The following is a 24,566-nucleotide window of genomic DNA, read 5'->3' as shown; positions in this document are numbered from 1 at the left end:
TTACAGAGACAGAGGTTTTGCGGTGTTCTGTATTTTCTAAGATTTGCATGCAAATCCACACTTGGGGGAATAAACACTAGCCCAGAAGAGCCCCATCATCCAAGGCGGATCTCTTTCCTGAGCCTCACATCCCACCTTTTCCTTTGCCTGTTCTCTGGGTCTCAGAGACACCCTGAACGGAGCTCATCTCCAGGCCGTTTGTCCTGGCTGGGATGCAGGCCTGCTGCTGCTCTCCTTGGTGAGGCCAACTCCCTCGACCCTCTCAGGCTCCACTCCACCACTCTCCTCTGGGTGGCACTGGGCCCCTCCTCATGTCCTTACCCCCCTGCATCAACACTCTGTTGGAACAGACTGTCCACATGCCTGTCTCCCCTCTTGGAGGAAGGACTGGCCTCCAGGGGTGTCAGTGCCTCTTCAGTGCTAGGCACACGTCAGCTCTGCTATATGGAAATAGGACACTAAAGGGCCAGGAGTGTCAACACTTGGTTGGACAGGATCTCCAGACCCTGACGCCTCTCCACTGCAATCGAGTGTTCCTCTGGGCCTCCAGGTGCACACTCTGACAGCATGAGAGTTTTCAGGGACAGCTAGCTCGGGAGAGGCCAGGAGCAAGAGGGTGCTGCCAGGGAATTAATGTAAATGGAGCATAGGATGTGTCATGACAGAAGCCAGGAGGACCTGTCCTCTTCCCAGGGCCCCTTACAAGCTCCCAAGTTCTCTCGTGGCTGGTCTGTCCGATCCTCGCACAGTCTTGAGGAGTTGCTGGTAGTCTCATTCACAATAGGGAAATTTGAAGTTCAAGTCACACAATTACAAATGGGTTCACTGGGAATAAAACCTACATTTGGCTGCATGTGGTGGCTCATGCCTGTAATCCCAGCACTTTGGGAGGCCAAGGCAGGTGGATCACGTGGTCAGGAGATCGAGACCAGCCTGGCCAACGTGGTGAAACCCCATCTCTACTAAAAATACAAAAATTACCCAGGCATGGTGGTGTGCACATGTAGTCCCAGCTACTCAAGAGGCTGAGGCAGGAGAATCACTTGAAACAGGAGGCGGAGGTTGCAGTGAGCTGAGATCGTGTCACTGCACTCTAGCCTGGGTGACAGAGCGAGACTCCATCTCAAACAAACAAACAAAACAAAACAAAAAACCCCTACATTCCTGCCTCTTGGTTCGGTGTCCTTCTTAGCAGCAAGCATGGGCTAGACTAGAGATGGGAGCACCGAGGCAGGGAGACAGACACAGGCTCTGATCTAGATGCAGCCTCTGCTGAGTCACTTGGCTGTGTGGTCGTGGGTGAGTGACGTTGTATGAGTCCCAGTCTCCCCCTCTGCAGAAGGGATGACCTTGTCAACCTCATAGGCTCACACGGATATTACTTGACACTCGGGCTCCGTTTAGGCACATATAGGAGCTCAGCAACATCTGTCATATTCTGGTTGCCACGGTTAAGAAGAGACATTGCCCATGGGAGTTTTGCCTGGAATGGTGGAAGGTGGTGGGGGTGGACATGCTGGCCTCCACAGCTGCAGAGAGAAGTAGGGGGCACAGCAGCTCTTCAAACACACCAAGTGCTGACGTTGGCATCGGGGATCAAGTGCACTTTGCAGATGTATCTTATATCCTTCCAAAGTGCAGAGCTTGGATTTAGTGGCTCAGGAGCACCCAAAGGGCTGGAGAGGTGGCCTCTGGTAGTGAGGATGCCGCCCACATACGTTCAAGCTGTGGCTGGAGGAGCATTCACTGGGAATACTGGGGAGGGGGTTTTGGGTTTTGCAGGATGACGGAAACGGCCCCTGGAAGCCTTCCCAGACCGAGCTTTCTTTTCCATTTCTATGCCAGGCTAAATAAGGGCCCCAAAGATGTCCGCATCCTAGTCTCTGAGAATGCGCTGGTTGCCCGGCAAGGGAAAGTGAAGGTTGCAGATAGAACGAAGCCTACTCATCAGCTGACCTCAAGGTAAGGAGCTTACGTAGGTTATCTCGGGGGGCCCTGTGTATAATCACAAGCCTCCTTGCAGGTGGAGAGAGAGGCAAGAGCTGAGAGCTGGGTGTTGCAACGCGAGAGCGGCTCCACCAGCCATTGCTGCCTTGAAAGGGGAAGGGCCCCTGGTCTGAGAAACGTGGGTGGCCTGTGGAAGCCGGAAGGGCAGGAAACAGAGTCTCCCCCAGAGCCTCCAGGAAGAAATGTGACCCAGCTGATGCCTTCCTTTTAGCCCAGGGAGGGTTGTTTTGGACTTCTCCTGCACTGTGAGAGAATGTATGTGGGCTGGTTAAAGCCACGGAATTCATGGTGATTTGTTACATTTGTCGTAGGAAACAAATGCAGCTTCATTTCCCACAAAGTTATAATAGAATTTTGGTTTTCATGCCTTTAAAACCCACAGCCGAGATGGGCATTTCCAGGTTTTGAGCAAACACAGATGAATGACAGTGTTACAGGAAGTGAAGCCAGGGCCCTGGTGGGGGCTGAGCAAAAAGCAGCCTTGCCCTGGTGGTGGGTTTGGGCCAGTTCAAAGCACCCTATCGCTAAGCTCTACACACAATTCGGTAAATAACAAACACAATCCACAGATTGGTTGTGAAGCGTGGGATGATGAATAATTCATGAGCCAGTCCGGCAGCTCACAGCAGGGACCCTGGAATGTGGCTCCATTACTGGGAACTAGGACAATAGGGCCTCAGGGCAGCAGGTTTCTTTGTCCTTTAGTCCCACATCTCAGCCCCTGCATGGCCTTTGGGACGTGAAAATTGATTATACAAAATGGCGACATTTTTATCACATCTAACTAAGACAGAGGGAAAAACACCCAAGTCACAAACGCCTATTCCAGGAACTGTCTTGCAAGTCCAGTCCAAAACCGCACGCATGCACGGGCCTGATATGACCCTAAGCTTTCAAGTTTGACTGGTAACTGCTGCCATCCTCCCTCAGGAGTCGCCAGCTCCTGCAGGACACCACCCCCACCAAAGCAACGAACTTTCAGAACAGCTGTACAGAACCTTCCTCTCTTCGCAACGGAAGCCCAGGCTTTCACTTTGTTCTTTGAACACCCCTAGGGGCCACCCCAGTTTGTGTGTCCCAAGTGGCAATTCTTGTATTCCCAAACAAACTGTCTTCTTGGAGATTCATCTCTCTGTATGTTTATTTCATGGTGACATGAACAGTGGCCTGAACACCTGCTCTGCTTGTCCTAGCAAGGGAGCTGGAGCAAGTCACTGAGATTCTGGGGCCTCATTTTCCTCCTAGAAAATGAGTAGGGGATAGCTCTTCCTCCAGCGGCGTGTGTGGAGTACTCGTGTGGAGGACTGCATGAGGCGTCTGGAGTGCTCATCAGGGCTGGTCTCACCCAGCAAGGGCTGCCGAGGGGTGTGCTGGGATGCCCTCTCCAGCAGATCCTGTGAGAGACAGCAGGATTCCGCCCGACAGTCAAGCACTGACAGCCAGTGTGGGGGCAACAGATTTGGCCGTGGCTTATCCTCTGCTCTCTGCCCCTTCCTCCAGGCCTGTGCCTTGGATGTTCAAGCAGGGAGAGGCTTTGTGTCTCCTGACTCTATGCCCCATGCTGTTCTGTCCACTAGGGGGTTTTCAAGTCCAGCAGTGACTCAGTTTAAGTCTTTAAAAACCAAAGGATTCCTTGATAGAACCCGTAATACAGGAAGAGGGAGAGACAGAAAAGAGATATTCTCTCTTTCCAGAAAGTCTTGGACAGCAGGTATAGGTATGAAAAGTCAGCACGTCCCATGGCCCCTCAGAACCATCCTTGCACGTCCATCCACATTTCCTTGCAAATCTTCGACAGGATGCAAGGCTGTGGGTGGCGAGTTTGGGCTCCGAGCCGGTCAGTTTCTCTGTGACCCAGAGACGCCAGTGCAGGGATCCCTGATGCCATGGCCCTGTTCTCCCCTGCCGTGAGCAGGCAAGGGATCTCCCACGTGTAGTCGAGTGGACAGGTCACCTGCACAGCTGGCTATGGACTACAGGTTGCTTCTGCTGACCAGGAAGTGAGGCTGTATGTACAGCAGCCTCCATGTCAGAGTCAGGACCAGCCCAGAGACCTGGGCTTCTGCCAAATGATGGACAGGTTGGCCAGATTTCTGTGCTCTGGGAGCTGGTCCCAGAGGTTTCCAGCATCAAGGATGTTTCTTTTACTTTCCTGGTGAACAAATGCAGCAACGTCATCACACAGAGTTCCCCGTGACCCAGGATCCAGATGCCTCCTGGTGATGGAGACTCAGTGCTGCTCCGCTCCTTGCCAGTGTAGATGGCTCTGATGTGCTGACTTTTCTCACCGATACCTGCTGTCCAAGACTTTCTGGAAAGAGGGAATGTCTCTTTTCTCTTTCTCCCTCTTCCTGTAATACAGGTTCTATCAAAGAGCCTTTGGTTTTTAAAGACTTACACTGAGTCGCTGTGGGACTTGAAAATCCCCTAGTGAATGAAACAGCACGGGGCATGGAGTCAGGAGACGTGAGGCCTCTCCCCGCTTGAACATCCACATCTGGGCCAGGCAGTTGCTCTCTTTCATCTGCATACAGGGCCAGGAGGGCCTGCCTACCTCATGCACAGAATTGCTGAAGGTCTTGTGCATCTTTGGGGAAATGTCAAGTGCTGGACAAAGACAGACTCAGAGAGGGTAAGGGGAGAGAGACTGGTGCGGAATTAGGGCATTTGTGAGGGTGGAGACGTGGCTCGTGACAATCTTCCATTACACAAGGCCCACTGAGTGCCTGGGGCTTTCCATACGCTGCCGCCTTTAAATCTTTTACTTTCCTGTGTTTGAGGACACCTTGTTCCCACTTCTCAGATGAGACTCAGAAACAGATGGAGGTTTGCCGAGGACACACAGCAAGCGAATGGCAAAGATGGGACTTCAAAAACAGGCTTATCTCAGGTCCAGATTCATGCTCATGGCCTCTACCCAACTGTTAGGAATGGAAATTGTTTCCACCCCAAATTTCTTTCTTAAGGCCCTTATTTGAAGATGATAGGGGCTTTAAGGGGATGATGAAAGCCAATGAGGTCCTGGCATGGGGTCCTACTCCAACCTGACCTGTGTCCTTGTAAGGAGAGACAGGGGCACCAGGGAAGGGTGATGTGAGGACTCAGCTAGAAGGCTGTCTACAAGCTGGGGAGAGGCTTCTGCAGGAACCAACACCACTGATGCCTTGGTCGCGAGCTTGCAGCCTCTCGAGCTGTGAGACATGAAAAACAAACATCTGTGGTCTGAGCCACTCAGTCTGTGACATTCTTACAGCAGCCTGAGTAGGCTAAGACACTGATAGTCTAGGCTGAAGGGTTGAGTGGTGAGGCTGTATGGGCAGGCAGAGGCTGGACCAGGGACCTTCCGATGCCACCTGGACCCAAGGCTTGGGCTTTCTAGAGTGGGCAGAGAGTTGGAGTCCCCAGAGACTCTCTCAAGGCAGATTGACAGGTTCCTCCAAGACCTGCTGACTGAGAATCTCTGGGGTGAGCCCAGAGGCTGGGGACAATGTCAGATGGTGGCATTTGCATCTGTGTTCCATTGGGAGTGACGTGGCCAGATCTGGTTTCAGAAGAATCATCCAGACCGAGTGAAGGCCTCGCCTAGGGAGTCATGTAGCTAGAGGAGGGGAGGACAATCAAGGGTGTGTGTCTCCAGTCCACCAGGGCAGAGACGAGGCCAGAACCGGGAAGGCAGCAGGGGGATTGGTGAGAGGGATGTTCTGAGGCAAAGTCAATAAGCTTGGAGTCACATTGAGGTGACAATTTCACCTCTGCGACTTAATTCTTGAGTGAGTTTACATAACCCAAATGTCAACGTTCTCAATGTAAAATGGAGTGAAAATGTCTCTTCAATGGGACCGTCATGAGGTCCACGTGAGGAAAGTGTATTTGCAGGGTGCAGTGTGGTGCTTGGCATTGAGGAGCTGTTGGGTGCATGCTGGCTTAGATCGCTGCTCCTGTTAAAAGAAACACTTTTATTTGGTACCATGTGATCCTCTATCAGGTTTTTTTTTTCATCTTGGGAGAGTGGTCCATGCCCTGGAATGCAGATGACCAATTCAAAGTGCATGCACGGCCACCGTCCACCCTCACCTCCAGATGGTGCAAACCGCTTCAGGCCCCTTTCCTATAGAGCCTGGGCCTGACTTTGCCTGAGAGCATCCCTCTCACCAGTCCCCCTGCTGCCCTCCCAGTTCTGGCCTCGTCTCTGCCCCGGTGGACTGGAGACAGGGACCCTTGATTGTCCTCCTCTCCTCTATCCTCTTAGTGCAGCATCCTGGAAAGCCACTGTTAGTCAGTCAGAAGTGGAGACATCTGCCAGCCCCAGTACCAGACCTTTCACTAGCCCAGGGTGCTGCTCCCTTGTCTCTGCTCCCAGATCCATCTGGGTCACAGGGAGCAGGAACCCTGCAAACCAACTTGCCTTCCAGTTTAATCTTGCCAATGGGAAACCCTGGCAGGAGACTGGAAGGTGGAGGAAGAGAGAAACCATTTTATTTTCTTCCTGCCTCTTCTGCTGCCTCTTGCAGCTGTAACAGCCTCTTGGGTTCCTCCCTAGGATGACCGATTCCAGCAGCATCTCACTCATGGACTCTGGCTCAGGCGGTCCATGGGAAGGAAGGCCTCTTGTTGATTGCTGATTTGTGGTGATGGTTCCCACAGTCACAGCAGCAGCAGCAGCAGCAGCAGCACGTGCTCCATAGCCTCAGAGGTGCAGTGATCCTGGGCTCTGGGATATGCCATTTTCTCTTCTGCTTCTCCAGCTCCCGGGATGATGACAGCGTCCCACAGTTCATCGTCTCCGCAGAACCTCAGCTTCCCCTTTCTAATTCTCCAGGCTTCCAACACTTTCGTAACTGGTTCTCCATATCAAATTCCTACTGTTTGAAACACCTGGTCTCTGTTGTTCTGACAGGACACTGAGCGAAGTGACCAGTACAAACCATGGGCAGGGGCTCACATGAGGCCAAGTTTGTCTGTCACTAAGGTCTGAGATTAGGACCAGCAGGTGGCTCGGCTCCCCATGCTCATTCAGAGACCCGAGTTCCTGCCACACTGTTTCTTCCCCACTCCTTCAGCACCATTCCCATCTGTGTGACCAAGACTGGGTCCTAGCTCCTCCCATGCTCAGGTGTATAGGAAGAGGACCCAGATCAAGGAACAGCCAAGCCCCAGTTGTAAAGGCTTTGGTCGACAAGTGACCCCATCTCTTCTGCTCCCATTAGGGCCACCGGAGTGCAGGGGGAGCTGAGGTATGCGGCGTAGCTCTCCAGCCACTGCCAAGCTGCAGTCCTGTTGTTAGAGAGGAAGGGAAGATGGATTTTGGCAGAACCCACTTCCACCTCTGCCACCTGAGCTTTGTGAATGCACACCACTCACTTAAGATACCTTCCTTGTAGGGTTGTGGCAATGGCTGAACGAGAATAGCATAAAAAATTCTTACCCCAGTGATGGTATCAAGGAACCTTCAACTAAGGTCAGTGCTCACTGTCTACACCAGGACTGACCCCTAATGGGTCACAGTGACTGTGAGCGAACCTGGGCTCCTGGGGAAGGTCCCAGAGATGCCTGCATCTGCTGCCTCCTGCTGACAGCCACAAGTTCAACCTTCAATGTGAGCAAGGAGGTGACGTCTCCTTTTGTCTACTCACTCATAAGCCCTGGTTAGCATCTTTGTTGCTTTATAGTTACAGGCTGCTTTCAAATTGGTGTTCAGGACAGGCAAATTACACTTGTAATGGAGCAGATGGTAGGTGAGGACAGAGGCTTTCCCCAGCCGTCACTGGTGGCTGAGCCAGGTCCTAAAAAGTGTCATCTGTCATTCCTTTTAAAGGGCTTCTATTCCTGTGTGGCTGGAAACTGGGGAAACCTGGCCTCTGGACGGCTCCCAGTCAGTAGTCACGTCCCAGTCCCAGGACGGCTGAGGGTGGTTGCCATGGCAGTGGACTGTGCTCCTTTCTTGCTTTCAAAGGAAGCTGGGGCTGCCCAAGACAACGAGGGAGCCTCCGACTTGGGAGGTTGGAGGCCTTTGTTCCTTTCCCACTCCTCTTCCCCCATCCCCCCAGAGAATGCACAGGACCTCATTATGCTGCTTCTGTCTTGCATACTATAATTTGGGTAACAAAAGCGGCTCAAGATGGATGGAAGCCATCACAGTTCCTGGCACCATGGCCCAAGGATGAACTTGCTTCTCAGGGTCTGATTGGTTATCTCACGAGTAAGCTCACAAAGTCAAGTTTGAGTCTACTCCTGTGGGTAGAATGGTTCTATTTGATTGGTCTTATTTTAGGGACCAACTACCTAACTAACTAATCAATTAACCAGCTAACTTTCTTTCTCCCTCCTTTTCCACCTCTTCCCCTTCCCTCCCTCCTCCACCCTTTCTCCCTCTCTGCCTTCCCCTTTCTCCTTCTCCACCTCACTTCCCTCCCTCAGTTCACCCTCCCTTCCTCCCTTCCTGCCTCTCTCTCTCCTTCCCTCCCCTCCTCCCCGTTTCTTCCTCTCTCCCCTCCCCTTCCATTTTTCTCTCCCTCCCTCCCCTTTCCCTTCTCGCCCCTCCCCTGGCTTCCCCACCCCTTCCAGCTCTGCTCTGGCTGAGGTTATGGAAATACATAAATAACACTTGAGCCTTGATCACCACCTGGAGTTGGAGGAGACACAGCAGGACACATTCATGATAAGAATCTATAAGTGTTAGGATGGTGTTTCCCTGGCTGCTGCAAGGGCTCAGAGTGGGAAGGACCACACAGAGCTGAGATGGGGTCAGAGGTGCCCTGAGCTGTGCTGAGTCTGCATGTGTGTGCCTATCTCCAGGGGGAGCAGGACAAGCCCAAGGCATGGGGTTGGGGCAATAGGAGGTTCCAGTCAAGGAGGATATGGGATGAGGCTGGGGAGTGTGGCAGGAGAATAGATCTTGGAACCCCCAAATCACTAGCTAAAGAGAAAAATCACGCTGGGAACTGCTTAGGGAAAACCTGCCTCCGTGCTATTCAAAGCCATCGCTCTGCTCACTGAGATAAATGCATGTCTGATTGTCTCTTTGGAAAGGCTAATCAGAAACTCAAAAGAATGCTGCTTGTCTCTTATCTACCTACAAGGTGGAAGCCCCCTCCGCCTTTCCAATGGAACCAGTGTTCCTCTTACACACGTTGATTGATGTCTCATGTCTCCCTAAAATGTGTAAAACCGAGCTGAGCCCTGCCCACGTTGGGCACCTGTCGGCAGGACCTCCTGAGGCCATGTCACAGGTGTGCGTCCTTAACCTTGGCAAAATAACTTTTCTAACTTGACTGAGACCTGTCTCAGGTATTTGGGGTTCACAGGAGTGTGGCAGGTTCCAGCTCCCAGAGAGGGTCAGTGGAAGGCACTTGGGCCCTAGCCTCATGGTACCAGGGAGCCACTGAAGGGTTGTGAGCTGAGGAGGAGAGCTGCAATCAGATCTGGTGGCCATGTAGAAGAGGGACTTGAAGGATTGGACCGGGGGTACAGGGGCCAGTGGGATGGTCTGAATTCCATGGAGAGGATGACAAGGAGGACGGGGTGGTTGGGGGCCAGCAGGGGCAAACGGTTCCTTGCTCCCTCTACTTATTCGTCCAACAGGAAACAGAGCCTGTCAGGAGCTTACCATCTAATCCTTCACTGCCTGAGAGGAGATGAGAGCTGCTATTCCCACTTCAAAGATGAAGACACTGAGCCTAGCAGAGATTGAGAAAAAACAATCACACAACTAGGAAATGGCAGCATAACAACAAAAATCCAGGTAAGATTTTCCCCCCAAAGTCCATGGGCCACGTGGGAATGGACATTTCCATGGTCCTGCCTCCCATTCTCAGTAAACGTCCGCTGGAGAGTTGGGGTGAGCAGACAAATGCGCCCTGCGCTGCCCAGAGCAAGACCGCCAAGCCTCGCGGCCTCCTGAGCCTGCCTGTCTGGGCCTGCGGTCCACAGCCCGGGTGCAGCTCCCCAGTCTCTCCTGGTCTCCAGCGAACCCACACATCTCATTCTGAGGGCCCCAGCTTTCAACAGTACTTCTGGGGAGTTGGGGGCTAATTCATCAAATTTAGGAATGTCTGGCTTATTTCATTCTCTTCCCAAGGGATACCAATTCTGGAAATTAAAATGGCCCTGGCTCTAGAAGGCCCCTGAAGATTGAGGCTAATGTGGGAATTTCAGGACTTGGGAGGGAGCTGGTGTGGGTGTGAGGGCGGTGGGTCTTCTCCCTCACTCTCTCCTGTTTTTCCACTCATTGTACCGTGAGATGTGCTTAATGTCATGTTGAATCCTAACCCAGTCCAGGAAGGCAGGTAGAATGATCCCCATTTTACAGATGAGAAAACCAAGGCAGAGAGGGTATGTATAGCTCAGCATCACCAGCTGTTAAGCAATGGTGCCAGGATTCAGTCCTACCACAAAGCGTCAGTGGCTGGGGTGATGCTGACCTGCCACCCACTCCTGTGCAGGCAGCACTGCAAGTTCCCGTGAGGCTGGTGTCCCAGAGCACCTGCAGTCTGGAGTCCATTCCAGCACCTGGTCCTACTCCAGGACATACAACTTTATGTAGGATTTTTTCTGTCACCGCAGATGCCAGCTCTGTGAGATCACAGCCCAGGTCTGCTTCCTCCTGACTACCTCCTTCAGGGCCTACCAAAGTCTGAGCCCTACAGCAGGTGGGGATGCCGACGGCATCCCCTGGAACGGGAGCTGCCACCCCAACCCAGAGGGGACAGAATTGGGAGAGTGTAAGTGTCCAAAGAGATCCACAGAATGCATGCCTTGGCTGAGTGACACTGAGCACTGATGGCCTATGATCCCCAGCAGGTGGCTCACTGGGTAACTGTTGACCCTGAGGCCCTTGCAGCCCCCAACCTGCAGTTCTAGGGCCCGTGTTCCGAACGTGCATCCGGGGTGGGCACATCCACCCCGCCTCAGCATGGCTGAGCATATGTCCTTTCAGGGAGTAGCGTATTTCCAGAGACGCTCAACTGCAAAGGCGGTCCTGGAATTTAAACATGTTGAGAGCTGCATGTTATGAAATTAGAGCAGTGTTTCTTTCCCATTCCCATTATCTCCTTTCCATAAATGAATCTGCACGAGAGGCTGCGATTCCTGTCAAAAAAGACTCGGTGCTCATCTCGGTGTCAGGGGCTGCAGTCCAGCCGGCACTGCGAGTTCCCACCCTCGCAGCCTTTTAATAACCTGACTTTCGAAATTTCCTGGTGGACGTGGCCGATGAAACCCAATCTACATCCCGGGACAGACCTGGAAATTTGAAAAAGACTGTCTCTCTCATCATTTTCAAAGAGAGTAATTCACTGAAAAACTTCCGTGCTCGAATCAAACCTCTCTTATTCTGCTTCTGGAGACACATCTTTGGAAATTCCCTTTGGCCAGAGACAGGTCTGGTTCCATTGAGAGGAGCCCTTGTCTGTCCCATGCCCATCATGATGCAGAAGGGGGTGGTGCAGAGAAAGAGGGGTGCCAGATCAAGGCAGAAATCCTTCCCTTTTGAGCCCCTCAACCCTGTTCTTAGGCCTGACCACCACTCCTCCAGTCTCTATTTCTATAATCTTGCTATTTCAGTATGTTACATAAGTGGAATCATGTGGGATGTCATGTTTTGGGATTGGGTTTTTTTTGCTCAGCATAAATCTGTAAAGATTGACTTGAGTTGTTTCATGTATCCACAGTTTGCCCCTTTTTATTGCTAAGTGGTATTCCATGGCATGGAAATACCGATTTTTTTTTTTTGTTTTGAGACAGAGTTTTGCTCTGTCACCCAGGCTGGAGTGCAGTGGCATGATCTTGGTTCACTGCAACTCCATTTCCTGGGTTCAGGTGATTCTCCTGCCTCAGCCTCCCGAGTAGCTGGGACTACAGGCATGTGCCACCATTCCTGGCTACTTTTTTGTATTTTCAGTAGAAACAGGGTTTCGCTGTGTTGGCCAGGATGGTCTTGATCTCCTGACCTTGTGATCCTCCTGCCTCGGCCTCCCAAAGTGCTGGGATTACAGGCGTGAGCCGCTGTGCCTGGCCTAAGGAGTACCGATTTGTTTAACCCTTTACCCACTGAAGAATATCTGGATTGTTTCCAGGTTTTTTTTTTTTTCTTTTAATTATGAATAAAGCTGATAAAACATTTGTGAATGGGTTTTTGTGTGAACACAAGTTTTGATTTTTCTAAATTACGAGCCTAAGTAAGCAGTGGCTGGTTTTTATGATGGCTATATGTTTAGTTTTCAAATTGTCAAATGATTATTAAGTCAAATTTCTAGAGTTGCTGTCTTACTTTACTCTCCTACCAGCAATGTATGTGTGCTGGTCTCTCCACACATTCACCAGCATTTGCTGTTATCACTATTTTTTATTTTCATGTAGTGATATCTCACTGTGGTTTAAATGTACATTTTCCCAGTGGTTAGTGATGCTGAACATATTTTCATGTGCTTTTTTGCCATCTCTGGATCCTCTTCAGTAAAATGTTTGTTCAGATCCTTGCCCATATTCTAAATGGTAAGTTTGATTTTTTTACTGCTGAGTTTTGAGAATTCTTTATATATGTCTGATACTAGTCTTTGTTAGATGTGTGGGTTGCAAATATTTTCTACAAGTACATAACTTGTATTTTCATCCTCTTAATAGACTTTTTCTCAGAACTAACATTTTTAACTTTAATAAAGTCCAATTTATCATTTATTTGCAGGTCATACTATGTGAAGATCTCTTTGCCTAGCCCTAGATCCCAAACGCAAATATTTTCTTTTTTTTAATAGTTCGATTTTCTTTTTTTTTTTTTTTGAGATGGAGACTTGCTCTGTCACCTAGGCTAGAGTGCAGTGGCACAGTCTTGGCTCCCTGCAACCTCTGCCTCCCGGGTTCAAGTGATTCTCCTGCCTCAGCCTCCCGAGTAGCTGGGATTGCAGGCGTGCACCACCACGCCCAGCTAATTTTTGTATTTTTAATAGAGACGGGGTTTCACCATGTTAACCAGGATGGTCTTGAACTCCTGACGTCAAATGATCCTCCTGCCTCAGCCTCCCAAAGTGCTGGGATTACAGGCATGAGCCACTGTGTCTGGCCAGTTTGACAGTTTTATATTTTACATTCAAAAGTCCCTGAGTTAAGTTTTGTTTAAGGTTTGAGGTTTAGGCCAAGGTTTTAGAGTTTTTGTTTTTTTCTGCTTATGCACATCTAATTGTTCACTGAAAAGGTTTCCTTCATTGAATTGCGTTTTCACCTTTGTGACACATCAGTTGGATATATTTGCATGGGTCTATTTTTGGGTTCTCTCTTCACCGATCTGTGTGACTGTTCCTCCACCAATACCGCATAGTCTTGATTACTGGGGTTATATAATAAGTTTTGAAATCAGATAGATTGATTCCTTTTGCTTCATTCTTCTTTTTCAAAACTGTTTAATGCTTCATACTCCTTTGCATTTTCATAAACATTTGTCTATAAAAATATGTAAGCATATTGCTGGGGTTTTGACAGAAATTGTATTTTAACTTTATGTCAGTTTTAGGAGAATTGACAGCTTTACTATACTGACATGTCCAGCATATGAAAATGATACATTTCTCCATTTAGGTTGATCTTCTTTCATTTCTTTTATCAACATTTTGTATTTTTTCACATACAACACATGTACTTGTTTTGTTAGATTTGCACCTAAATATTTCATTTTTGGGTGATTTAAAGCACTATTATATTTTAAAATTTTGTTAACCAAGAGTTCATTGCTGGAATATAGAAATATACAGTCATGAGTTGCAAAATGATGTTTTGATCAATGGTGGACCACATATACAATGGTGGTCCTGTAAGATTATAATGGAGCTGCAAAGTTCCTGCTGTCTAGTGATGTAGCCATCATCATGTCAGAGCATTATTCATGTGTTTGTGGTGACACTGATGTAAACAAATCTACTGTACTGCCAGTCTTATAAAAGTATAGCACATAGAATTATGTATAGTGCATAATAACTCGGTAATGATAATAAATGACTATGTTACTGGCTTATGCATTTACTCTACTGTGCATTTTATCCTTACTTTAGAGGTCATTTTTTTCTATTTATTAAAAAAAAGTTAACTGTAAAACAGCCTCAGGCAGGTCCTCCAGGAGGTATCCAGAAGAAGGCGTTGTTATCCTAGGAGATGACATCTCCATGCATGCCATTACCCCTGAAGTTTCGCAGTTGGACAGGATATGGAGGCGGAAGGCAGTGATACTGATGATCCTGACCCTGTGTAGGTCTGGGCTAATGCGTGTGTTTGTGACTTAGTTTTTAACAAAAAGTTTAAAAAGTAAAAGAAATAAATACATAAAAATAGAAAAGACATAGATGAGATTAAGAATGTAAAGAAATAAACTATTTTTGTACAGCGGTATAATGTGTTTGTATTTTAAGCTAAGTATGATTACAAAAGAGTCACAGAGTTAAAAAAAGGTTTATAAAGTAAAAAAGAGTGCGCTGAGGTTAACTTATTATTAAGGAAAGGAAAATATTTTAAAATAAATGTAGTGTAGCCTACGTGTACAGTGTTTGTAAAGCCTAGAGTAGTGTAGAGTAATGTCTTGGGCCTTCACATTCACTCACTACTCACTGACTCACCCAGAGCAACTTCCAGTCCTGCAAGCTCCATTCATGGTCAGTTCTCTACACAGGTGTATCATATAAAACATCTTGTTTTTTTGGTTTTTTTTTTTGAGACGGAGTCTCGCTCTGTCGCCCAGGCTGGAATGCAGTGGCCCGGTCTTGACTCACTGCAACCTCTACCTCCTGGGTTCAAGCAATTCTCCTGCCTCAGCCTCCTGAGTAGCTGGGATTACAGGCATGTGCTATCACGCTCAGCTAATTTTTGTACTTTTAGTAGAGACACGGTTTTACTATGTTGGACAGGCTGGTCCCGAACCCCTGACCTCAGGTGATCTGCCTGCCTTGGGGCTCCTAAAGTATTGGGATTACAGGTGTGAGCCACTGTGCCCAGCCAAAATCTACCACTTTATTGTCTTCTGACTTGTACATTTTTTTAACTAAAAGTCTTATGCAATTCCTGTCTTTGTTCCTCTGTACATAATATGCTTTCTCCCTCTGTGGCTGCCTTTAACATTTTCTTTTTATAATTGACTTTCAACATTTTAAAGATGATATGCATGGATTTGGGGAGACGGTTTAACGCATTTATTCTGTTTGGTGCTTTTGAAGAATTTGGGTCTGTGGCTTGGTGGCTGTTATTAACTTTGCCTATTATCTTTTCAAATATTTTTGCTGCTTGGTTTTTCTCTCTTCTCCTTCCAAATATACATATGCTAAACTGTTAGATATTATCCTACAGCTTTTGGATACTGTTTTTATTACCACTACTTTTTTGTGTGTATGTTTTAGTTTGCATAATTCATAGTGACTTATCTTCAAGTTACTGATTCTTTTCTCAGCTGTATTGATTCTGTTACTGAATCCAGTAAAGCCTCTTTCAACTTTGTTATCATGCTTTTCATTTTTCACGTTCTCATTTGATTATTTCCTGTAGTTTTCATATCTCTCTTGAAGCTCTCCATCAGATCATGCATACTATCTAACTTTTCCACTTGAGATTTTAACATGTTAATTATATTTATTTGAAATATTTCATGTAATAGCTTCAACATTTGTGTCACATCAAAATCTGGTCTTGTTGATACTGTTTTTTCCTCTGTGTTTCTTTGTGTGTCTTACATTTTTGTGTAAGAGCCAAATATCTTTAACAGAACAACAGAAACTTATGTAACTGGTGTTAATGCTTGGAAATGGATATTCCTCTGTTTTGTTTTTGGCTAAGACTTTAGTGTAATAATTTGAGTAAATCTAGTCATAAGTTAAGCTGTGGTTAGGTTTTGTTATTGTTGTGTTCATGCTCAGTGCAATATGAGTTTCAAATTCTTCTCTGTTATCTTGTTTTTAGGGTAGGGTTCTCACATTAGTGAACACTCAATCTTTAGAAATTCATTAAAATTTGTAAATAAACTCTTCTTTTACAGTGTCCATTGTCTGTGGCTGCTCCTTTCCTTGGAGGTGCCTATTTTCCTTAGATTTTGGGTTATTTATCCTGCAGTCTCAGCTCTCTGATTTATTCAAGAAAGATTGTGATTTTTGCAAATTATCCAAATTTTTTTGGTTGTAAGATGAGAGCAATGCTCCTTCCAGTTTTTTAACATCTGAATCAGAAGATTTAATTTCCATAAAGCCCATTGTAAGTCTTTGGTCATTTATGGCCTGGCCAATCTCATCCAAATTATGTAGCCTCTATGAGACAGTTTTCTGATCTATTAAAGGTAAACAGAAATACTTATCTCAAAAGGTTGTTATTTAAGATTAAATTAAGGATAAAAAAAATATGGATAGCCATAGTGCCTGCCATGAAAGAGCATATTTTAATTCTCCTCTGCTTTCTGTCACCTGAGGAAGTGAATTAAGGAGGTTTTACCAATGAGATTTCTTTTAAATGATTTGTGTCAACCAGTCATTACAAACCATGTGACCTCATTTGTCTGTCATTATCAGAGAATGGACATCATCCTCATAGAGTCAGAGATAATTTTTCAGAAATCTGAAGTCTGTCACTAGAGTTGAAAGTCTGCATCTGATGACCTCTGCAGCGTTTCCTTAGCTGTTTGTCCTTAGCTGGAGAGTGTACTGTCTACTGAGTTTGTCCTTAGCTGGAGAGTGTACTGTCTACTGAGACAGCCCTTTCGCGTAGCTCTTGGGGGTACTGGGATTTCTGTCTTTGGGCTGAAGGCTGTCTTCTCTGGCTCCTGCTGTGTGGTCCCAATATTAGTTCTTGTAACAGGACTTGCTCATCTGAATCCTCATGGCCACGGCTTCCTTTATTTATATGAGGATAGCTCTTACCTACCCTCTGCGTGAGAGGGCGTCTTCTCGTCTGTAGGTGAAATCCATCTGTGGACTTTTCTTCAAGCGGCAGGATGTCCTGGCCCACAGTCACATCCCACTAGGTCTCCTCTGCTCAAGCCGCTCTACGGGTGCAAGTCCGTGGACTGAGTCCAGCGCTCCAGGTAAGGACAATCAGTGTTGTGTCTGCCAAGACTGCACTTCCACTGCGTCAGATGCTAACCTTCCGGAAGCCAGTCCAAGTTTGTGCTAACCTTTTGGGAGTCAATATTTCTGCTGACTCTTCAAATAAAACCCCTAAGTGTCAAACATGTTGCTGCTAAACTGTACGTTCTTAATGCAGTTGGGTTTTAGCTCCAAGGACTACAGATGATGTTCATTTTTATTGAGTGCGATCCTAGCTGGATTTGCCCCTTTCTCCAGCATGACACAGTCATTTTGGGGTGCTGATTCTTCCCTCCACCATACGCTTCCTACACCGTCTTTACATCTGTGGAGCTGTTGAGCTCTGCTGACTCATCTATCCTATAGCAAAGGTCAGATTTGGAGGAGCCTGGAGGGAGCAGCTCAGGTTCTTTAGGTTGCTTACTTGCCCACCTTGAGGGTTCCCTGTCTGACGGAGGCTGCCCCTGTCCCCAGCTTCTTGCTGGCCTCCCAGGCTCATGGACACAACCAGCATTTTTGGTTTATATTCCTGCCATTTTATTTGCCTGAGGTTTGCCTGTCAATATTAGCTTTCCTGGTGTTTCCCCGGTTTGCCTCCACTTCCAAAATGGTGGAGGGACTGTCACAGAGGAGCTGCCACTAAGATTCTTCTGAGTTGTCTTCATGGATCTCCAGCTGACTTTTAGTCCTTTGAGTTCGCCCATCCCCCAGACCACCAGCTTTGAGTGTTAGAACTCCCCTTTCCTTATCCACAGCTGCCACCCTCTTCCCTTAGACCTTACGGAACACAAAGTCTAGCCCCAAATCACGTCCAACTTCATCTCCACGTATTTCTTGAAAGCAGGCTCTGCATAACTTTGTACAACTTGTTGATGATTCAAAAGCCAATAGGATGAGGTAAAGGGTCAAAGACGGCGCCTGGTGGAGCTCACCAGAAACCCCCAAGGCCAACTTCATGAGGCGTCCATTTCAACCTGGCTGCTCAGAGCATATCAGAGCGCTCCAAGGTCTCCAGACTAGCTTTAGGCTTTCTTTCCACTCCTTCACTCCTGCAAACCATTTTCCTTAAAAGTAAAATAGAAATAGGGGAATTCATTTTCTTCATTGCACCCATCAGTGTTATCAGTGTTACATCTTTAGCCCCAGATTTCAGCTTTGACTTCTTGAATGCGTGCTGTGAATGTCACTCCCCCAATACCCGCCCATGAGGTTTAGACATTTGAACTTGTTTTGTGCTTTCCTGGCTTGGAATTTTCTTTTTCCCTCTTTCTGGTCTCAGGATTTTTCCTCATTTCTGAGTAAGAGAGAACAAAACTGGAAGTAGTATAAATTAATGTAAGAATTTTCTAGAGACAGTGAGAGGATGGAGATCAGTTTTTTATAGGAAAGGCTAAAGCGTATTAATTTATTTTACAACCAGGGAAGGAAGTTGGGGTTCTGAGGTAGCTGGGGGCTAGAGAGGGTGGGGAAGAGAAGGTGGAAGAAGAAAGCCTCTTGGGTGGGACTCCTTGTCTGCCGTCCACACTCCTGATTGAAGTTGCTTCTTCCTGGCTCCCACTTGGCTCCTTTCTTTAAATTGTGCATGTGTCTGCAATCAGAGCACCATATTTAGGAGATCCACACCAGTGGGCTCTGCAATAGTAGCTTTAAAGCAATTCAGAAAGTATTCATTGAGCGCCAACTGTGTGCTAGGCCCTTGCAAATTTCTGGAGGTTGAGGAGATAATAACGCAGCCCCTGTTTCAAGCAGCTCAGAGTCTTGTGGGGGAAAACAGTTCAATAAACACCTGGCAATCATTCTCTGTGTAAGCGCCTTGCTGGGTGTGTGGGCACTGTGCAGTGGGAGCAGGAGGGGTCAGCTGGGGAGCGGGCAGCGAGGCCGCTGTGCACTACGGGCAAGTCTGGGATCCATCATCTCAGCAAGTGCAAAGAGGAAGGTCCCAACTGGCTCCTCGCATTGACTGGTAGAGAGTTCTGTATATGGGGGCATATGTCTGCCGGGGAGTCCTTCTCTGGCTGCCATCTCCCCATCCCCTACCCCAGCATGCACTTCTAGATCCTCTGTATTTAATTTCTCTCTCAACAGAAACCTTTCTGTGGGTGATTGTACAGTCCCACATCTCCCCACTGGAAATCTAGCAACACCCAGTGCAGAAGGGGCAAGGGCAGAGGAATTTGCCTGCAGTGCTGCAAGAGTGTACGCTGGTATGATGTCTGGTGAGTCTCCATAAAGGCGAAGGTGCTTATGGCCCAATCAGCTCACCTGCAGCCTCTGCCCTGGAGAAAGCCAGCGCACAGGCATGGGGTGGCCGACCCAGGAGTGTGGTCGGCACCATGACTGCACGAGCAGAACGCTGCCCATCAGCAGTAGATCAGGACTGGATGGAGAGGATACCAGTGACATAGAGTGCTCTGGAGATTCCCATTTATCCGCCTTGACAGAGCTTGTAAAGTGTAATGTGAAGAAAAGGAGCACGTCCTGGGACAATATGAACGGTATCACATCATTTACAGAAAGGTTAAAAACCAATAAAATGAGGCCTTGAAACGTTTCTGGACAAATCAATATGTAGTAAAAACATAAAACATGCGCGACAGTGACAGTGGGTTCCTGAGAGCAGTTGCCTTTGGGGAGAGAGGAAGGGGAGTGGGATGGAGGAGAGGCAGGCAGGAGACTTCGATGATCTCTGTAATGTCTGATTCCTGCAATGAGAAGAAAACCTGTCCTCCACTATGGACACATCACTGGCTACTGACCCTCTCTCTCCTATTTTATAGTCAAATTTCTCCAAACCGCAGTCTAGACATCTTGTCTCCATGTTCTCAAATCTCAGGCGTTCCTCAGCCTGCTCTCCTCTGGCGTCTGGTCCCCTCAAGACGTGGAAACAGCTGTCACCAAGACCCTGATGATCTCCAGGTCACTGAATCCCACAGGCAGCACCAATGTGGTGCAGTGGTGTGCGTGCGTGAACACTCACATTGTTTCCAGCATAGAAAATGCGGGTGGATGTGTCACCCAGTTTAGCAAGTCTTAGCATTGTTCGTTACTTGCTTTGGATTTCCTTTGCAATGCCCCCACTCCCTCCCTCGGTCCTTCTAAACCATTTCCCTCTGAGAGCTTCTGCCTGTGGTCTACCGCTTCTCCCTCCCACACTGCCAGCCGGCCCTGGTCACACTGAGGTGTGGTTCATTCCAGGCCCCAGCATGTACCAGCCCTATGACCTGGACAGGTCCCTGGCCGCCTGTGCCTCAGTTTCCTTATTGCAAGTTTTTTGGGAATTGAATGACCTACCACCTATAAAACTCTCAGGACAGAGCAGACTGCAGAGGTGAGTGTCCACCCACTCTGTCTTGGGCTCCTGTGATGGACACTGGGGGGTTCACCATGCATATGCCCTCCTCCAGCATTTCCTTCACTGAAGACAAAAGGGCTTTGGAAACGGAAACTGTAGGTTTCTCTCCACAGTCTCCAGAACAAAGAGCCAGCTGGCCAGGTCCCCAAGGCCTGTGTGGCCTGGCCCTGCTCACCTCATCAAAACCACCCTCTACTCATGCACTGCTCTTCCCTCTTCACAGGGTCTTGGGATGTGCTGCTCTGTCCTCCTGGCCTGGCAGCCTTTCTTGCTACCTTGTCAGTGTTCACCTGTCACTCAGACTGGATCCCTTTCAGACTCACCAGGTGTGGATCTGCTTGTGTAACGAGCTCTCATTGTGTGATGTGTCTTTCTTCAGAGTGCATGTAATGATATAGTTGTTGATTTACTCAACGGTGGTTTCTTGGGCACCTACTATGTGCTGGAAATTGTACTTGATGCTGGGATGTATCAGGGAACACAAAGACGTTGTTCCCAGGCTAAGGAGCCTCCAAGCCCTCAGGAAGCTCCGTTAAGCAGCAGTTCCGAGCACAGTGAGGCCACAGAGGAGAGATAGATGTGCATTCCAGGTGGCATGCAGACGGGGTCTGACCTAATAGGCAGCCTCTTGCAGGCTTCTCCAAAAATACCCGAGGCAAAAAAGGGGAAGGGAAGTCCAGGCAGCATATTCGAAGGTTCTAAAAGAGGAATGCTTATGACACTTGAAAAGTCAGTCATGTAAAGAGCAAATCAGGGAAAGGAGAGACTGGGGGAGAACGAGGAGGCAGTCAGGATGCTGGGAGGAAAGAGCGTCATGGAGGGAAGGGGCCCTGAGGCTCTCCAGCAAGGCAGTGAGGCCAGAGAAGCATGCTAGCAACGTCTGTGTCAGACTCCACGTTTCAGGAAAGCCCCCAAGAGTGGTTGACCTGGCGACGGTCTTACCCATCTCAGACATTAAGAAATCTGATGGCAGCAATCCTTGGCTGGGTGGGATGCTCAACTATGAGAGAGGGGGCAGGTGATCCCCTTGCTTTGCTGTTTGCCCTCTGCACTTGGCCTCTGATCTCAGGCATGCTGTCTCATGGTCACCAGATGGCTGCTGCTGCTCCAGCTTTTGCCTCTTAGTTCCAGGAAGGAAGAGCAGGCAGGCAGAAGGGGTAAAGGGCTTCTCCTCGGAAGGTTTTGCTCTTGTTGCACTGTTGCTGTTTCATTGAGGAAGTCTGCCTGCCCCCAGAACTTCTGCCTGCTTCTTACTGGCTGACCTGATACGGCACCATCCCGAGAGGCTGTGTTAGTAGTTTTGGTCGGGCACGCTGATATCTTTAAAAAGAAATGTGCTTGTTTTAGAAAAAGTGCCTGCCCCAGAAGATGGGAGCCGAGAATAGGTGTGGGCCCCACAGTTAAAGTTCCAGGTGGCCTTTGAGAGAGGGGCTTCAGCGCCAGTCCTCAGAATGAGAGTCTCTGAGCTGGGCCTGTTGAAAAAGCAGGTTTCATCACCTGTCATGAGGATTCCAACTAGCAGGAAAACCCATGACATCGCCTATCCTCCCTCGCTTTGCTGCCCAGGAGTTTTGGGGCCAGTCATATACTTGAGGGGTTCAAGTTAAAGCTTTTTTATTTAAAAAAACAGCTTTTAAATTTAATTGTATTTTAAACATCAAACCAACTCGATCAAATTATGTTGGGCAAAAAGTGGATCACTGCTGGGGGCAGGTGGGTCATTCATCTCCAACAAGGAGCACCTGGTGAGGGGAGGGCCACCCCCTCCTCTCCCCTCCCTTCCCTTCCCCTTTCCTCCTCTCCCCTCCTCTCCCTTCCCATTCCCTCCCTTCCCCTCTCCTCCTCTCCCCTCCTCTCCCTTCCCATTCCCTCCCTTCCCCTTTCCTCCTCTCCCCTCCTCTCTCCTCCCATCTTGTCCCTTCCTTTTGCCTTCTGCACGTGACCTCTGATCTCAGGCATGCTGTCTCATGGTCATGAGACGGCTGTTGCTGCTCTAGGCTGAAGCCACCTGCTCTTTAGAAGGGCAGGGCTGAGGGAAGCTTCCTGCAAGGTTGCAAGGTCCCAGCTCTTGTTGACTGGGGCCGGCCCAGGGCCTGGCATCTAGGGTAGCAGTGGGAGGAGGGAGAAGCACCTTCCCCTCCCCAGACCAAGGAGTGCACACAGGCGGGCAGTGAGGAGGCTGGGCTGCTGTCCCCCAAGGTCCTCTCCTCTGTTCTCATTCACCCACAGGAGGGAAGTAACAGGAGAGCTTGCAGGGAACACAGCCAGGCTTCAACTGAAGAATGTAGTACAGGCAAGGCAGTGCCCTGGACTGCCCTCTCTGACCCCCAACCCATCCCCAACTGCTCTGCCATGCTTCCTCATCACAGCTAAAGTGCCGCCTCTGTCAGGAAGCCCTCTTGGCCTGCTCTGGTCCACACCGTTCTCTTTTTCTCCAGCCATGTCCTGGGCCTCTCAGGTCCTTCCTTTCTTACTGCTTTTTCCCTCAGGAGGATGTCTTTACTTTAACAGAACTGACAAGAAACAGTGAACAACCCTCATTCCTCCTTCTCTCCGGGCGGAACCACTGGGAGGGCACCGGCCGGCTGGGCGAAGGCTGCCTCTACTTGGGATGCCAGAAGAGGTGCCTTGGGCAGGCCACCTGGGAGGACCCTCTTCCTTCCTCCTGTAGGACCTTTACAAAGGGTGGTCCTGGGGATGCTGACGGGGGGGGAGGTTGGTCCCTAACAAGTCACTTACCACTCTAATGGACAGTCAGGGCAGTGGAGGCTGCAAGCCTGTTGGAGAGGGGGAGTGTGTCCAGAGGCGGCGCTGGGGAGGAGGGAGACCAGCTGGCCCCTGTGAGCCTGAGCCCTGCCCTTTCTCCCCTAGCCTGTCCCTGCCCTTCCTGGGTCGAGGTCTGGATCTCTTGCTGACAATCAGGATCCCTGGGAGCCTGGCAGAGACACTGGCAGATGTGCAGGCCCTACCGCAGAGCTTCAGGTGCAGCTGGTCAGGTGGAGCCTGACATTGGTATTTTTAATTAATTAATTAATTAACTAATTTTTGAAATGGAGTCTCACTCTGTCGCCAGGCCGGATTGCAGTGGTGTGATCTGGGCTCACTGCAACCTCCACCTCCTGGGTTCAAGCGATTCTCCTGCCTCAGCCTCCTGAGTAGCTGAGACCACAGGCACGTGCCACCACACCTGGCTAATTTTTGTGTTTTTAGTAGAGGTGGGGTTTCACCATGTCGGCCAGGATGGTTCTCAATCTGTTGACCTTGTGATCCACCCACCTTGGCTTCCCAAAGTGCTGGGATTACAGGCGTGAGCCACTGTGCCTGGCATTATTTTTATTTTTATTGACACATAGTATTAATAATTGTACAGCTTTATGGGATACAGTGTGATGTCTTGAATCATGTATATATTATGCAAATCAGGATAATTAGCAAATCCATCATCTCAAATGTGTATTATCTCCTTGGTAGTTTTTACAGGCACTCCAGGAGGGTCCAGCCTTCAGCCAGCCTTGACAGCCATCTCCTAAAAGCCTGTCCTGTTGTCACCCAGAGTGCGGCTCTTTGCAGCATCCGTGTCTGGTTTAGATGGCTGCTGGATGACAATGGCGATGGTCGTTCTTCCTCCTCCTCCTCTTTCTCCTCCTCCTCCTTGTCTTCCCCCTTCTCCTCCTGCACTTCTTACTCCTCTTTTTCTCTTTCCATCCTCTTCCATCTATTTATTGTGCAAATTATGAAGAACCTTCTGTGTGGCAGATGCCGACAAAGACCCTAGGGATGGCGCTGGGAATAGAACAGATGCGGTTCCTGACCCCATGGAGATTCTGCTGGTGGAGCAAGATGCTGGTGGAGTCAGACTGGCACACACAGATAAATGTGAAATATGTTAGGTGAGGATGGAGGTCATAAAAAGTGACGCAGATACTCGGGAGGCTGAGGCAGGAGAATCGCTTGAACCAGGGAGGCGGAGGTTGCAGTGAGCCGAGATCGTGCCATTGCACTCCAGCCTGGGCAACAAGAGCAAAACTCTGTCTCAATTAAAAAAAAAAAAAAAAGTGAAGCAGAGAAGGTTATGCAGCAAGGAGGATGGTGCTGTTTTGAATTGGTTGAGGCACTGAGTAGAGGCCTGGGGAAGCAGAGGAGGGATTCACATGGCTGGGGAGTCGGGG

This window comes from Theropithecus gelada, chromosome 12, assembly GCF_003255815.1.
Source record: "Theropithecus gelada isolate Dixy chromosome 12, Tgel_1.0, whole genome shotgun sequence".
NCBI classification, from domain to species: domain Eukaryota; kingdom Metazoa; phylum Chordata; class Mammalia; order Primates; family Cercopithecidae; genus Theropithecus; species Theropithecus gelada.
The sequence above is the reverse complement of the archived record's forward strand: the minus strand, read 5'-3'. Positions refer to the sequence as shown.